The 5,217-nt window shown below is 39.4% G+C and overlaps 2 non-coding genes and 1 pseudogene across 2 annotated transcripts; 2 read left to right on the top strand and 1 right to left on the bottom strand.

Moving 5' to 3' along the window:
- The first annotated feature begins 1,733 nt into the window (after positions 1 to 1,733).
- On the top strand, positions 1,734 to 1,837 carry LOC138397801 (small nucleolar RNA U13). Its single transcript, XR_011235905.1, has one exon. It is a non-coding gene; the product is annotated as a small nucleolar RNA U13 (small nucleolar RNA).
- Positions 1,838 to 4,547: 2,710 nt separating this feature from the next.
- On the top strand, positions 4,548 to 4,654 carry LOC138397690 (U6 spliceosomal RNA). Its single transcript, XR_011235821.1, has one exon. It is a non-coding gene; the product is annotated as a U6 spliceosomal RNA (small nuclear RNA).
- Positions 4,655 to 5,123: 469 nt separating this feature from the next.
- LOC138397734 (U6 spliceosomal RNA) lies at positions 5,124 to 5,217 on the bottom strand (annotated as a pseudogene).

The following is a 5,217-nucleotide window of genomic DNA, read 5'->3' as shown; positions in this document are numbered from 1 at the left end:
GCATTGCTTTCCAATATTACCCTAACTTGCCAGTCATTGCATTTTTTTTCAAGGGCTCTTTTGAAGAGTTATTAAGGAAGGTAAAAGTGCATAAAGGCCAAAGTCTTAAGAAAGTCTGATTAAATAATTGCAAAAACAAATTTTACAAAAACAGCCTATCTGTTTAGTGGGCATGACCACTAATTGTGTTTATATAGTTAATAATTATAGAAAATCTGAATGAGGGAAGGGTTTAGATTATGTCTTGTTAAATTATTTTTTTTCTTGGTACTCACTGGTTATAGCAAAAACATATATCCATTCCAACTTGTTTGCTTCATTATTTATTTATTTATTTAGAGTTGGGATCTCACTGTGTTGCCCAGGTTGGACTTGAACTCCCACTGCATCTGGCCTTGACCTGATAAATTATTTTGAGCTATTCTGATTTAGGCAATTGTCTTTTGGGAAGTTTAAAAAAATGGGGCATGGCTATCTGCTGATTGATAAATGCAATCATGGATGTTCTTAGAATTGTCAAAAGACAAAATTATAACAGATTTAGTTTAAAGATCTCAGTTGGCTTTATGTGCAATTCTAGAATCTCTAGAATCAGGCAACACATCATTCTATAAAACAGAGCAAGTGTTCCGAGGAGCAGAACAGTAGGGGTTGACTTTATGGAGAGAGAAGGGTAGAGAAAGCAGAAGCAAAGAACAAAGAGTGTATTAGTCGTATCAAAGCTCCTTTTTTTGTAAGTCAGAGATAAGAAGACAGAACAATAGAAAAATAACTGATAAGTTAACATCAAGTTACTTTCTACTACTTTTGTGTGTGTGTGTGTGTGTGTGTGTGTGTGTGTATAAGGATTAAAACAGAGGGAACTTCATTATCATGCTGATTGAGGATGGACACTGGTCCGTTTGGGAAATGGGCTCTCTCTCTCTCTCGCTTTCTGGGAAATTAGATGACCACTTAGTTTAGGTTTGGTGACTTGGAACTTTAGCACAGGTGATCCCATTTGATTTTTAGTCCTGTCTGTTGCAGCTTAGTCCAAACCAATGGGCTCCTATAATTTTTATTTAATAGAATTAACATTTCAGGGTGGTGTTTTATTTAATAAATGCTTACCTAGCAATGACTATGTGGCATTATCCTGTACTTTACAGACATTCACTAACTTAATTCTCAATAATGGTGGTTTTAAGTCACTAAGTTCTGGCATAATTTTTTTTTTTTTTTTTTTTTTTTTGAGACAGAGTCTCGCTCTGTTGCCCGGGCTAAAGTGCCATGGTGTCAGCCTAGCTCACAGCAACCTCAAACTCCTGGCTCAAGCAATACTCCTGCCTCAGCCTCCCGAGTAGCTGGGACTACAGGCATGCACCACCATGCCTGGCTAATTTTTTCTATATATATTTTTAGCTGTCCATATAATTTTTTTCTATTTTTAGTAGAGACAGGGTCTCATTCTTGCTCAGGCTGGTCTCGAAGTCCTGAGCTCAAATGATCCGCCCACCTCAGCCTCCCAGAGTGCTAGGATTACAGGTGTAAGCCACCACACCCAGCCTATTTTATTTTAATTTTCAGACACAGGGTCTGACTATATTGCCCAGGTCGGTCTCAAACTCCTGGTATCAAGCAATCCTCCTGCCTAGGTCTCCCAAAGTGCTGGGATTATAGGTGTAAGTCACCATGCCCAGCCTAGACTTATTATTTTCAATGAATAAATATTTTTAAATTTTTTTCAGTTCTATATCCTTTAATAGTTCATAAATGTGATGATTGGGTTGTCATGAGCCTGTGTGAGATGCGCCTCCCTCAAACCTTGTTATGCTGTCAGCACATTACCTGTCTGATGTGGAAAAAAAACTGCCTCAGCTCTAATTTCTAATACGTATGATAAGTATTACTATAACCCACATAAACAAAGTTCTCTGAAGTTCGCAATTGTTTCCAAGAATGTAAAGGGATTCTGAGACCAAAAAGTGTGAGGATTGCCAAACTAGGGTGACAGCGATGGAGTTGGCACAAAGTGGTCGGATATAACATCTATCTTGAATGTAGACCCCATTTCTGGGGGGTTAGATATTAATGGTTGCATTCATTCTTGGAAGAAAAGACTCATAAGTTTCATTTCTTTGTGAATGCCCCTGGACTTGTGGGTTTTTTTTTTGTTTTTGTTTCAAGGGCCCAGCCAGTGAACCTACCAGGATAGAGGGGGAAAAAACCCTTTTCCTCTCCTACAAAATCAATGAATAAAAATATAAAAATAAAAGATGTAAAAGATGATGATTATAGGTTATAAACTATGAAGTGAGAAAGTTAAAATGTAAGGAGATTTTTTTTTAAAAATGCAAATGAGAATTAAAAAGCTAAAAACATAATGGCAAAAAGTTACAAAAATATATACATGGATGAAGTTAAAGGATCATAGAAACTATTTTTTTTTTTTTTTTTTTGAGACAGAGTCTCACTCTGTTGCCCGGGCTAGAGTGAGTGCCGTGGCTTCAGCCTAGCTCACAGCAACCTCAAACTCCTGGGCTCAAGCGATCCTCCTGCCTCAGCCTCCCGAGTAGCTGGGACTACAGGCATGCACCACCATGCCCGGCTAATTTTTTGTATATATATATTTTAGTTGTCCATATAATTTCTTTCTATTTTTAGTAGAGACGGGGTCTCACTCTTGCTCAGGCTGGTCTCGAACTCCTGACCTCGAGCGATCCACCCGCCTCGGCCTCCCAGAATGCTAGGATTACAGGCGTGAGCCACCGCGCCCGGCCTATTTTTTTTTTTTAAATAAAAATTAAAAAGAAAGAAAAGAAGAATGACTTCTGGTTTGGGATCTAATCAAATGTGAACGGTGGTGCCTCAAGCTGAGATGGAGAGAACTGCATGAGTTGTAGCTTTGGCAGGTTTGGCAGAGAAAATAGAGAGTTCTATAGGGAAATTTAGATGTCTAGGCATTGAAAGATGATCTCATTTAATCCTCCCACCAGTCTCATGAAGTAGATATTATTATCATCGTCTTCATTTGACACATGAAATCACTGGGACTTAGAGTTTGCCTAGAACACAGGACAGACATGAACCTTGATCTGAAGCAGTCTCAGTCTGAAGTCCACGCTTCTCCCAATAGCCCCAATAAAGTCACCTAAACTTCCAAACAAGAGAAAATAATAAAAGGCTTTAGGCAAAAGTGATACTTAAAATATGTAACAACAAGCTTGGTACCCTGTGTGCGCTGTGGTTCTCATGAGTAGTCGCAGAAAGTTGTCTGTGGGATGGCAGCCTGGCAAACTGGGGAGACCAAGTGGGCATTTGCCTGCCAGGGGGCTGGCAGAGCTGCTCACCAGAGCCCAGCCCTGCTCTGGCCACGGGACAGAGAAATCAAGGGTTGAGTATGAGGACGTAGTGGGTAAGTTGAGGTTGGGAGTGCCAGGGTAGTAGCTAGATACCAACATTTTTATTTTTGTATTATCTTTGTATTTTTTGTTTATTTATTTATTTATTTATTTTTTGAGACAGTGTCTTGCTCTGTTGCTCAGGCTAGAGTCCCACGGTGTCAGCCTAGCTCACAGCAACCTCAAACTCCTGGGCTCAAGCAATCCTTCTGCCTCAGCCTCCCGAGCAGCTGGGACTACAGGCGTGCACCACCATGCCCGGCTAAGTTTTTCTATATATTTTTAGTTGTCCAGCTAATTTCTTTCTATTTTTAGTAGAGAAGGGGGTCTCACTCTTGGTCAGGCTGGTCTTGAACTCCTGACCTCGAGTGATCCTCCTGTCTTGGCCTCCCAGAGTGCTAGGATTACAGGCATGAGCCACTGTGCCCGGCCGATACCAACATTTTTAGAAGAATTTTAATAGTTTTACACTGAGTGGAACAGTAGCAGTGCAAACCAGTAGAAAGTCAGCCATGGCTTTTAGTCAAGATATTGCTCCTTCTTTCTGTTCAGAGAAGTTATTTTCCAAAGCAGAGAAGTCAGATTTCAGTTTTCCTCTGTTTCTTGTCCTACAAACAACCAGCTTGCTACGTTAGTCCCTGGGTAAAATCAACCAACCAATCTGCCAAACGTGGGAATGTGATATATAAGATAATTCATTTTAATGGAATTTCAACACAACGAAACAATTCAAGTGTTACATGGAAATAATTAAACTCAAAAATTCAGATTCCAGCTGGGCACAGTGGCTCACGCCTATAATCCTAGCACTCTAGGAGGCCAAGACAGGAGGATCACTCGAGGTCAGGAGTTTGAGACCAGCCTGAGCAAGAGTAAGACCCCGTGTCTACTAAAAATAGAAAGAAATGATCTGGACAGCTAAAAATATATAGAAAAAAATTAGCCAGGCATGGTGGTACATGCCTGTAGTCCCAGGTACTCAGGAGGCTGAGGCAGGAGGATCGCTTAAGCCCAGGAGTTTGAGGTTGCTGTGACCTAGGCTGACGCCACGGCACTCTGGCCCAGGCAACAGAGCAAGACTCTGTCTCAAAAAAAAAAAAATTCAGATTCCTGTAGAGTTCAATCTGAAAAATCTTGTATTACTGTTAAATATTATCTAAACTGTGTGTGCTCGCTTCAGCAGCACATATACTAAAATTGGAATGATACAGAGAAGATTAGCATGGCCCCTGTGCAAGGATGACATGAAAATTTATGAAGCATTCGATAAAAAATAAAAATAAATAAATAAACCATGTGACTATAACCAAAAGACTTTAAATATTACTGAGTATATATTATGTGATATTAAGGTGTTCATTTGTTCATTTTTTGTAGTTGTAACACTGGCATTATGATTATGCCTTGAAAAAAGTCTTAATCTCCTAGATATACATACTGCAGTATTTTCTGGTGAAATGATCTGATATCCAACAGCTGATTTAAATAATCTAGTGAGGAGGTGGGAGCAGTGGGGCTATAAATGAAATAGATTGGCCATATGTTGAAAAATGTTGAATCTGGGTAATAGATACTTAGGGGGTCATTATTCTAGTCTTTCTATTTTGTGTATCTTTGGAAATTTTCATAACAAAAAGTTTAAGAGTTCAATATTTATCCAACGTTTGGAGCCTATGGCGGCTGTTCAAAAACAGACACACAGGATACAAGATTGTAGATTGTTTTCTGTATTTCACTTGCTTTAGGGTTGTTTTTCTTTTCTTTTTCTTGCACAGAGGCCATGCTAATCTTCTCTGTATCATTCCAATTTTAGTATGTGTGCTGCCAATGCTAGCAC

Source organism: Eulemur rufifrons, chromosome 16 (assembly GCF_041146395.1).
Source record: "Eulemur rufifrons isolate Redbay chromosome 16, OSU_ERuf_1, whole genome shotgun sequence".
Lineage (NCBI taxonomy): Eukaryota > Metazoa > Chordata > Mammalia > Primates > Lemuridae > Eulemur > Eulemur rufifrons.
The sequence above is the reverse complement of the archived record's forward strand: the minus strand, read 5'-3'. Positions and strand labels throughout refer to the sequence as shown.